The sequence below is a fragment of the Chrysemys picta genome, chromosome 9 (assembly GCF_011386835.1).
Source record: "Chrysemys picta bellii isolate R12L10 chromosome 9, ASM1138683v2, whole genome shotgun sequence".
NCBI lineage: Eukaryota > Metazoa > Chordata > Testudines > Emydidae > Chrysemys > Chrysemys picta.
In genome coordinates this window covers 70343212-70355520 of record NC_088799.1, presented here as the reverse complement: position 1 = coordinate 70355520, position 12309 = coordinate 70343212, and the positions used below count along the sequence as shown (strand labels likewise).

General features: G+C 39.8%; 1 long non-coding RNA gene across 1 annotated transcript in view; it reads right to left on the bottom strand.

Annotated features, from left to right (window-relative positions):
• LOC135973411 (uncharacterized) overlaps positions 1-11856 on the bottom strand; it is an 81662-nt gene extending 69806 nt beyond the window's left edge. Inside the window, exon 1 of the long non-coding RNA XR_010590243.1 lies at positions 11734-11856. This is a non-coding gene — a long non-coding RNA (uncharacterized LOC135973411). The remainder of the gene's footprint in view (positions 1-11733) is intronic.
• Between the last annotated feature and the right edge of the window lie 453 nt (positions 11857-12309).

The window sequence follows — 12309 nt, the reverse complement described above, 5'->3', positions numbered from 1 at the left end:
GTCTAGTTTGCATATCAATTCTAGCTCAGCAGTTTCTCGTTGGAGTCTGTTTTTGAAGTTTTTCTGTTGTAATATAGTTGTAATATAGCTCAATGAACAAGTGCAATTCTAATTTCTGTCTACCTAGATGCTATGGTTTCGGGGTTCCTGTGTGTCTGAGTGATTTTCCTATTAAAGTAACCATCCTCTACCTGTACAACTCCAGCAGCGGGCTAATGAAAACAATGAAAACAAGAACACATTTCATCATCAGATAAAGTTATGGATGGTACACTGAAACATGTGCCATCTAAAACAAAGCCATGAGAGCTGGAACTTGGGGATGGCTGCATTCAATATGTATCAATCATATTTTATGGATAAAGACGTTGCTCTTCTGTTGTGACAGAAACTGCAAGTGATATTTGGAAAGCTGTCAAAATCACTGAAGTGTTTAGCAGTATTGTTCCAAATATACTGAATACTCTTTCACACAGAAAACAGGCACCCTGAGGAATTCACAGCCATAAGACATCACTGAGTCAAATCCCATGGCTGCATATTTAAACCAGCGCTGAATAATTTACTTTATTAGAAGAATAGGTGGAAGCTGACCTTCCGCTATATAAAACCAAGGGATTAGGCCTGTGCAACCAAAGGATAGGAAACAAATATACAGTGAATTTTTCATTATTCCCATGAATTAAATAGAATTATCTTTTCTTAAAAATCAAAGTTCATCTTTTTCTGTATTCATGCCACATTATTTTGACAAATGAGAACTAATACCTTCAAGTACCTAAGAAACATAAGCTCACAATTTCCTCTGAGTGTCTCACAGCCCTTCATATATTTATTTTCACAACATCCTGTGAGGCAGGGAAGTACTAACACCTCCATTTTACAGATATGGAACTAAGGCATGGAGAGATTTAAGGCTTGTCAAAATCGGACCTCTAGGAAAGTTAATCTAAATTAACTAAAGGTGTGAATTTGAAGTGTTAACATTTAAATGGCATAAAATCCCCGTGCAAGACACTGTTATTCAGTTTTAAAGTGGCCTTAATTTGGTTTATTTTAACTCACTTTGCTAACTTCTTGTTATTCTGATCTAATTAATGTAACTGTATTTATTTAAATGCCATGACTGGCTGGAATATGGAGAGTATAATACTCACTTCAGCCTGATGTAGTATCTGGGACAAAGACTCCAAATTTGAATCAATTGAGTCTGAAAAAAACCCTAACCTTTTATGTAATGAATTAACATTCTGCAAAACAGATTGCTTTAAATCCATGCAGTTCTGCATCTCATCCTGAGGGACTTACAACGGTTGCAGCTCCAGCAGACGGCCTAGCTTTTGACAGTGGCCCTTGTGGGTAAGGAAGGCCTCCTTCAACAGCCATAAAGGCTTATTTTTAGGCATCTTCAAAGTTCCACAGCTCTGCATATCTTTTCAATCTTCTACAGGGCAAAATGGAGCAAGAAAACACAACTGATAAGAGGTGAGATGTCTCCATGTTTCTCTGTTCCAGTGCATGTATGTACTCCTTTCCCTCCCAGAGTCATTACTGCCAGATCCAAGCATTAAAAAATATTCTGAGTCAGGGCCACAAAATCATGAGCTCAGTTTAGAAAATCATGAGATTATCTTAGAAATAATAAATGTTGGGCTCTTTTTATTTGGCTTCTGGTTTTAGAAACTTTAGGCTGCACTCAGTTCTCATTTCCAAGCTTTACTCTGCAACCAAGAGGGCTAAACACTCTTAAATTAAAGCTGAAATTCCCATGTATTCAAATGATGCCAGAAAAATACCAAATATTGCAAGACATGATAATCGCAAGAATTGGTAACACTACATTCTGGTGGACTATGATTAGTAGATCTGCCACTTTTGCAGTTCACTGTCTGATTCTGCAGGAGCAGAGGCTATATGTCCACATGTTATCCGTCTGCCAAAGGTCAACGGAGCGAGACCAATTAATGCCAATGATTCGAACCATGTAGTTTGCACACTCCTCATTTCTGCTCTGCAGGACCATGAGTGTTTCATGTACCACATGATGGGTAACAACATGAGAGGTGGGATTCCATGTTTCTAAAACTAAACTGGCTCTTTATTCAGAGAACTATTTGCAGAGATACTGCTTCTGCAGCTAACATCCCAGCTGTGTACATACCAGCTGACTTCTTGGTGCCTCCCCCAAACTCTTCCCTCCTGCAAACAACCTGTGCTCCCTCCAAATTCCACATAGATTGTTACAATGGAGATGCAAAGCGGCCAGAGGTTGAGACCAAAAGGCACCAGAGGCAAAGGATTCATGGGGATCCAGACCCACCACTCCCATTCGATCCCTCCAGATGTACGTAAGGGCTTGCCCTTAACTCCACTACTGGCCACTCTCTGTAACCATGATATCATCAGTAGCCATATTGCTGTTGACTGCAGGGCTCCTCCTCTACTTTGTGATGCAGCAGAGGAAAGTATTAACTCTCAGTGCGTTCTACTTTGTCTCAGCCTCTCTCTCTAGAGGAGGGGAGTGTGCCATTGAAATGTGAATACTCCCCCAGCCCAGCCTTGTTTTTCTATATTGTCCAGTGGCCAGGCTGCTTTTTTATGGATGAGGTAAGAGGTCCTTGATAAAGGGTGAGGGCATTATTTTACTAGATACTTTCCAACTTTCACATGGGCCTCACTAGAGGTTTTTCTGCATAGATTCTAGCCCCAAATTTTCAAACCTGATTGCAAAAAGTTAGATTTTTAAATCCACATTTAGGCACCCACCAATAAAGGGTCTGATTCTCAGCAGTTCTGAGAAACCATAAATCCCATTGAAGTTGACAACAGTAAAGTCTAACAGGGAGAAGGTACTAATATTTACCAGAAACAGTAGAGACCTTGATATTGACCCTGGCCAAAGATATACAGACATAGGAGCTCTTCTGAGTATAGTAACCCAGATATCATTTTCACCCCCAGATACCTGAGAAGTTTAAATACTGCTCTCTCAACCACAATGAGAAGCCTTTGTGGTCAATGGCAATTCCAACACTATTATCTTCCACTGACACATTACTTATTCATAGGTACTTGATACATCCCCTGTAATTTGGATGCTTGGGAATGGTGAGGACGGCATTGCACAGATCTATTCTTCTTTTCTAAACTGACTTTCCAGGCTGGGACATGGCACAGGAGAATGGTTGGGACACCACAGAAATTGTTAAGGGCTTTAGATTTAAACCTGGATTTATTCATGGAGAAGTGTCTTTCATTTGATTTGACCCTGTCACTGAACCCTGAGAATATCACCATTTCTGACTTCTACCATTATCACCAAAGATAGAGAGGTCTTCCTATCTAGGTTTTTTAACATTTTGTAATAACTTAAATATATATTTAAGGTAAAATACAAAAGAAAGTTAAAATAGTGGGGCCTATTAGGAAATGGATATTATAGGTTGTTGTATTCTTTCCCATGGAACTGGGGTGGCCACCTCAGAGACTTAGAAATATCCCCTCCCATTGACTCTTCAATATAACATTGTCCTAAGTGGTTAGAATTACTCAAGTCAAGGAAACCCAGTGGTTTAGAGAGAATTTCATCAATGCTTGCACTCTAATTCCCAGCCTCCACACCAGGAAATCTAACCAAGTGTCTGGCCTGCTCATCAGGACTAACACACTGGCACATTTAGCAAAGGAGAGGTGTTATCTCAGACAAAATTTGCCTCCTGTCAGTTGGGGGTTTCAAGATTGCCTAAGGTGGATGTCCCCAAAATGCCTTAACGCCTCCAATTCTTTTCATGGTGCTCAAGTACAGAACTTAATCTATCTATTAGGCAACATCTTCCAAGTTGATCTTGAATTTATATCCTGAAATACAGCCACCCAGTGCTTCTGCTGCAGAGGGAGAGGAGTGGAGGAGGCTGACTCAAAAGAGATACTTGAACCAGTCTAGGCATTTTAGATTATTTGGCCCAGATGGGTGAGCATGACACATCTCCACAATCCATTTCTCTGGAGGTGGCAGAACGGCTTTCACATGGATCTGGAGGTGCCTTGACAGTGAGCCAGCACTAAACATGGTGGTATTGGGTTCAGGCAGAATACTGTCCTGAGAGAGTGGTGGAGTAGGGAAGATTTATGATTTATGTCCTTTAAACTTAGCCAAAAAAAAAAAGTTCAGAAAAAGGGTTAAGGTGGAAATTAGATTGTAAACTTTTCAGGGCAGGACCTATCTTTTTGTTAGGTTTCTACAGCACCTAGCACAATGATTGATCCAGATTGGGGCCCTTAGGTGTTACCACAATACAAATAAAGGTTGAATGTGCCCCTTTTTCTCATGAATGCAAGATAACCCCGGTAATAATAATAATAATTAATAATTAATAATGAGTCGGTTTGCATGTGTATGAGTGTGTTGGGGTACCATTAAAAGCAACTAAATATTGTGGCCCTAAAATTGAGACATCCCTCAAAATGCATTCACAGGAAAATTGCTAATGAAGTTTTTGTAATGTCCCCCCACCCCCCAAAAAAGGACTTTGAATGAAAAGCCCATGTTTAAAAAGGACAAGAAATGTTGACATTAAAGAATCAGAGCATTCTCTCCACACTCACCTTCCCAACTAGACTAAGGGGATAACATGTACTGACTCATAACACTGAATTAGAAAAATACAGAAGGATTGCTAAATGGTAAAATTAAAAGCTTTGTTACTTATATTTTAATGATTTTGTAATTATGGATAGTGAATGAGTACAGATGAAGTAACACTTAGGCCAAGGCCTTGCTGGCTTAAGTGTAGTTTTGCCAGTTCTTTTACATAGAACTGCTGATCTGCTGAAAATTATGTTATTGCTGACAGAACAAAGGTAACATTGTGCTAGAAGCTTTGAGGTAAAAACACACAAGCCTGTACCAACAAAAAGCCCTTTTTTGGCAAAGATCCAGGGAAGGGTGACATAAAATCACATGACCAGAAACTGTAAAACCAGTAGGAAAAATGCAGAAGGTGCATAATTGAAGCGTGTGCATGCATAATGTACAGATTACCTAAAACCCAAAGTGTTAATATGTTAAAAGCCAATTGGATAAAAATTATATGATCTGTAATGTAGAAATGTATTAAACATGTGCCCAAACTGCAGAAACATGTGCCCAAACTGGAGAAACAAAGGCCCCAAAACTGAACGATGGGACTGAAGTACCAGACCAAGGAATCAGAGAAGGCAGCAACTATCATGGAAGATGGAAGGACTACCCAGAATCCCGGAATGTGGTAACGTGCTCATTTATCAGTTCCATCTTGTCTGTTATTATTTTTCTGGCATCAATATATGTACAGACACCATAAAAGACAAATAATACTGTCTGAAATTGTATAAATAAAGGCAAAAATTGATCAAGCCTAAACTGGGCTGACATCTGACTCAGTTCCCCAACTTTTAACTCCAACGAGTATGTGTGCAGGAATATTATATTTCCATTGTGTTTGATTTTAGTAATATATTTTAACCATTTTACACAAACTGTTAGAGTTGAATCTTCTATTATTTATTCAACGCATTGTACCTCCATGGATCTCAGACTCTCAGTTTAGCATGACCCATCATGTAGTACTCCATGAATACTGCAAATATGCAGACACAATGAGCTGAGTTCAGGATAACAATGGATTTCTCAATCTCTTTTCTTCTGTAAATTTGAAGCAACATGAGTTTTATCATTTTTTGCTATATTTAATCTGTGTATAAACTTTTGACCATAAATGGTTACAAATGTGCAACAATCTATTGGTAATCACCTGGAGTTAATGTTTGCAATATATATTCTTACAGATGTCGCTGCTTCAAATGCAATTTTTGCTCTCCTCAATAAATTATTTGCCATTTTCAATTGTTTATATGAACACAGGGAAGATAAGATATTGTGGCTATAGCACAACAGAGGTCAAATCTCTGTGGATAGAATCTCAGCTAAGAGTGGAATTAATGCAGAATGGTTTCACATAAAGTAATCCAGACATGAATAAGGACGTGTTCTGTGTTTTTGTGTCTAGAACACAAACACCACAGTAATGAGCATGATATGAATACAGAGATTGACAATTTCTGAAAGCCCATGTGTTTACATAGGAAATAATAATGCCCAGAAGAGTGCATTGAATAACTATGGTATTGGAGGCATTGAAGCCAATTGCGAGAATAGTTCTTCCTTAACCCATTTCCACCCCATTATTAAATCTTTGTTGAATTTTTCATGAATGAGAACTGATTTATACATTAGTTTTTATTACAGATTAATATCTATAGCAAAACTTCAAGCCCAACAAATTCTCCAAAGTGGTCTTTTCCCCCACATGAAAGCTGCTCTACGGCTTGCATGCCTCACTGAGGTAAAACTTCCATTGGTTTCAGTGGGAGTTTTACTAATCTGAGGACTGCACGATCTGTCTCTACAGAAACAGAGAGAAGGATTAAATTGGAAGTAGGCTCAGATCCTTCCTAAAAATAAAAATATAGGAGCCTAACTAGGACTCTGGGCTGTGATTTTCAGAGGTGCCTAAGTGGGATTTTCGAAAGTGCCATCATAATTTAGGACAATAAAACCTATGCTCCTAAATCCTTCTTCCAAATCCCACTGAGATGCAGTACAATTTAGGCTCCTTGCTGCCTTATTTAGCTTTCTAACACGTATGCTGATTTTCAAAAGTGCCAAGCCCAGTGGTCACTAAGAGCTGCTGTACGCTCTGAGCGTTTGAAAATCAGGCGAGCTAAGGGTACTCATGAGAACCTCAGTGAGTTAGACTCCCTCCTCTCACTTACTTTCAGTGGGAGACTGGTGCCTTCAGTGGGTAGGCACTTTTGAAAGTCACATTCTCGGAGCCCAACAAGAGATTTAGAAGCCTAATCTTAGCCTCCTACTTTTGAAAATATTGGCCATAAACTAAATTAACTAAGGAACATAGTATAAATTTAAGCCATGAAGGTCGATTCTTTATTTCCTTCACAGAACCACAGTGGGTGCTTCTATTCTACATAGTTCTTTATGGTGTTGAAAAGTCTAGCTCTGGTTCTTTAGGTGAATTGACTGCTGGACTATATAAACTAGCAAACTGGGGTCACATACCCCTAGGGGTATGCAAGCTCTCGTCAGGAGGTATGCAAGAAAAATCCTGTAATGGCAGACAACACATTTTATTTAGTAAGACTTGGCAATCTAATCATAGGTATATTATGACCCTATCGCAGATGGGGCTATGTGGTAGACTACATTATTTGGAAAGGGTAATCAGCCTAAAAAAGTTTGAAACCCATTGAATTAAGGGGACTCTACCACCTTTAGTATCTATGCTTTATGTTAGAGGCATGTGTACCTAAGTGAGGTGCTGCCTACAACTCAGCCTATCTGGTTGTTAATCCTCACTTTTACACAATGAGTCACTTCCCTGTGCCACCATTACGCTGTCTCTTTTCACTACTCCACATATTTGAATGAACAGAGCTATCCTACTATCTCCTGGAGGTCAGTTTTACCTGCAGTGGTAGAAAATTACTGACTGCTCACAAAATATTCATTGTCTTCTCAGACTGGAAGTGTTTTAAGACACTTCCTATTACCACAGATAATACGAGATGAGAGAGCACTTTTATATGGCTGGAAATATTCCTAGACAACAACTCCAAGAGATGGTCCTGCCTCCCACAGCACAATGCTATTGAAAAGGATTTTTTATGATGTTGCAACTATTCCCTATATACTTCTGGAATCATCTTCTAGTTTGGGACATTTTTCAAAATATGAGAAAAAACAAAGATTATATACTCTGGCCCTAATCTTTAAAATGGACCTTAACTTCTTCACTCACAAACTAGTTTTCATGCAGGGAGTTGCAGGCATAAATATTTAAGAACATAAATGACAGAATGTAGATATCTAACAAAACCTCATAGAATCAGAGAAGAATCATTGAAGATTAGGGTTGGAAGAGACCTCTGGAGGTCATCTAGTCCAATCCCCTGCTCAAATCAGGACCAACCCCAACTAAATCATCCCAGCTAGGGTTGTGTCAAGCCAGGCCTTAAAAACCTCTAAGGATGTAGATTCGACCACCTCCCTAAGTAACCCATTCCAGTGCCTCACCACTCTCCTACTGAAATAGTTTTTCCTAATATCCAACCTAGACCTCCCCCACTGCAACTTGAGACCATTGCTTCTTGTTGTATCATCTGCCACCACTGAGAACAACCTAGCTCCATCCTCTTCAGAGCCCCCCCCCTTCAGGTAGTTGAAGGCTGCTATCAAATCCCCCCTCACTCTTCTCTTCTGCAGACTAAATAACCCCAGTTTCTCTCTTCGTAAGTCATGTTCCCCAGCCCCCTAATCATTTTCATTGCCCTCCGCTGGACTCTTTCCAATTTGTCCACATCCTTTCTGTAGTGGGGGGCCCAAAACTGGATGCAATACTCCAGATGTGGCCTCACCAGTGCCGAATAGAGGAGAATAATCACTTCCCTTGATCTGCTAGCAATGCTCCTACTAATGCAGCCCAATATGCCGTTAGCCTTCTTGGCAACAAGGGCACACTGTTGACTCATATCTAGCTTCTCATCCTCTGTAATCCCCAGGTTCTTTTCTGCAGAACTGCTGCTTAGCCAGTCGGTCCCCAGCTTGTAGCAGTGCATGGGATTCTTCCGTCCTAAGTACAGGACTCTGCATTGGTCCTTGTTGAACCTCATCAGATTTCTTTTGGCCCAATTCTCCAATTTATCTAGGTCACTCTGGACCCTATCCCTACCCTCCAGTGTATCTACCTCTCCCCCCAGCTTAGTGTCATCTGCAAAACTGCTGAGGGTGCAATCCATCCCATCATCCAGATCATTAATGAAGATGTTGAACAAAACTGGCCCCACTGGGGCCCTACACTTGATACTGGCTGCCAACTAGACATCAAGCTATTGATCACTACTCATTGAGCCCGATGACCTATCCAGCTTTCTATCCACCTAATAGTCCATTCATCCATTCATACTTTTTTAACTTGCTGGCAAGAATACTGTGGGAGATCATATCAAAAGTCACCCATTCGTGGGTGCAATCAGGTATTGTAGTTACAGGCTTACATGAACATTTACACCTACAAATTTGCACCTACATTTCTGGATACTAGCTGGGAGAATTTGCAAGGGAGGCCACATTTAAAAAAAATCAGAACCCCTTGTGAAATAGCTTCTTCAGCTGGGATAGTATAATACATGCCATAGTGCCCATGCCTGAAATATACCAAGTACTATAAAAGTTACAGTATATCAGGAGACATCTGAACACTCAAGTAGATACATCAGAATTATCTCAGTACAGAATATTCAGTAAAAGAGGGGGAATGAAGGAGGAAAGGAAAGGAACTAAATCAGATGTAGTTCTAGAAAAAATTGTCCATGTTAGGTTATCAGTGTCAAGATTATTGTTGCAGGTAAACTGGATTCTCTTTTGTTTTGCACTCCAAAAGGATTCCTAGCCATGTTTAGCAGGGGAGAATCCAATACCTTATGTTTGGCATGGTTTTGTTTTCCCAGTTCGTTGGGATAATGTTTTCACGGCCAGGATAGTTCTCAAGAACCATTTTTTTATTTAATAAGACTATAAAAAGGATTAGTGTATCCTAGCAACAAAATAGTACCATCTGAATCTATATCAACACTCAGCAACAATTACATTGTTTTTATGACTTTCTTCCCAAAAGAGGGCTATGATAGGGAATTCCCAGAGCATATGCATGAACATTGTCTTTGCTATACCACATTGCCAACATTTGTCTTTTGCTAATACTTCCATGTAATGTATTTATGTTGGAGCCCAGTAAATTCTATGGAATCTTTTATATGGACTAGCTCTAGAATGCAGATCTACAAAACAGTTCTGTATCTGACCAGTGGTGTTTTCCCAGTAATTTTAAGGGGTTGCTTTTTTAAGTCATCTTCATGTTGAGAATTGCATCATGTTTCATGTGCAAAAACTTGTGTTAAAATGTAGCCTATAATGTATCAGCCATCCTGCTAAGCAAACTCCATTATTGTACCAGCTGACTTGGGCTCGCGGGGCTTGAGCTGTGGGGCTGTTTAATTGCAGAGTAGACTTCCAGGTTTGGGCTGGAGCCTGGGCTCTAGGACCCTACACGGTTGGAGGGTCCCAGAGCTTGGGCTGCAGCCCGAGCCCAAACACCTACACTGCAATTAATCAGCCTGCAGCCCAGCCGTGAGCTATAGTCAGCTGGCCTGGGCCAACTATGGGAGAGCTCAATATTTGTTTAATTGCAACTGTGTAATGTCCTTTCATTCAAATAGATTTCCATATCTCAAATACCAGAGATTAAATTCTCCTAGAAAGTTAGTAAACTGCTTGATTCCTTCATTTAATCAATGTCATGCAGTGTAAGTGTCAGAAGCAGAACATTTTCTCATACTTATGTACAGGAAAAGTTGGAAGAATTTATGGTGCCCTCTCCCTTTATCCAAAAAGGTATTTGACAGTATTATATCATCATAGATGTTTGATATATTACAAATATTTGGATGCAAAAGGATTTTATAGCATGGACACACTATTTAGTTGTCTTAAGGCTTGTGTCATTATAAATGATATTTACATGCCACATTTCCCAATAAGATAAGAACATGACAAGGCTGTCCACAGTCCCCCATGCTATTTATTTTGACTAAAAACTACTGATGGAATATTAAGAGTCAGATAAATTACCCAACAAATGTTGCTATTTTAAAAAAGTCAGCAATTTTGTTTAATGAACCAGTTTCATCAGGTCCTTGAGCAGTGACATCTGGATGCATGCAAAAATCTGAGAGGTGGAAAAAAATAATATTATGGTCATATTTGCCTGTGTTTCAAACCCTGATCTGTCTATCTCATGCATACATGAATACATTAAGTTTTATTCATGTCTTTCCAAATTCAGAATTAATTAGACAAAAATGAGAATTGATACCAGTTCCACATTTTTTCCTTCAGGCCTCTGCATCACGGAGGGAAGTTCTCCTTTGCAACATGACAAATTTGAGACAAAAACCTGGCCATTTAGGGTATGTCTACACTGCAATTAGACACCCACAGCTGGCACATGCCAGCTGACTTGGGCTCACGGGACTTGAGCTGTGGGGCTGTTTAATTGCAGAGTAGACTTCCAGGTTTGGGCTGCAACCTGGGCTCTAGGACCCTACGAGGTCGGAGGGTCCTAGAGCTTGGGCTGCAGCTCGAGCCCAAACACCTACACTGCAATTAATCAGCCTGCAGCCCAGCCATGCGCTATGGTCAGCTGGCCTGGACCAACTATGGGTATCTAATTGCAATGTAGACATGCCCAAAGGTCACTGCTGAATTGGGTAACATCATGACTACCTCTCCTGAGAAAGGACCACAAATAATGATGGGTAGGTGAAAGCACTTTTGCCTCTCTTTATGGAGAGGTATGTTAATATTATTAAAATAAAATCAATTACACTGTCATAACTTAAAAGTCATTGCTTGCTAACAGTTTTTACATAGATGCTTCCTGTTCTATATACAGAGAGAAATGGGTGGAAATTGTTGTGAAATATGGACTTTTTAACCAAAGTGACTGTTCCTGAAACCTTCAGAATAAATGCAAAGATCAACACTTGCTACTGCAATTTCTGAGTTTTTATAAAAAGGCAAAAAAAAAAAAAAAAGGGCAAACAAAACAAAGTACTTACTTTCCACTGCATATCCTCCTATGACAGAGTAAGGTGTGAAAAAAAACAGAAAGAGCTTCAGGGAAGGTGACTTCATGGTTTTAAAGAAGCTGGATTTGTTTTTCTCAAAAGTTGTTTGGGGCTCCCAGGGCTGGAAACCCGAGAGAAAAGGAAGCCAGGATTTCCTTTTCCCCTAGCATGACCTCACTCCTTATGGCAGAACAAAAGAAATATGCACTTAGAACGTTAATTTAGCCTCCCCCCACAAGAAACTAGTAACAGTTTTTTCCCACTGAAAAAAGGTGGGATGCCTGGCTACTAATTTCCTTCTTAGTTTCAGGGCATACTGGGAACAGGATGAGTCTGGGTCTTATATTATACAGGCTCTTCTTCTCAGTGGAGTAAATAACACCAGAGGAGGAAAGCTCTTGGAGATGCTATCTTGCTCAAGATATATAGACAGGTATTTTACTATTAGGAAGAGCTTTTTAATTATTTTAAGGGAAAGACTGGAGAACTAAGAGCACTTTGATCACCAAGAACCTTTGGGGCACTGGGATTTATGGCATTTTTGTGTTTGCTGATGTAATAAACACT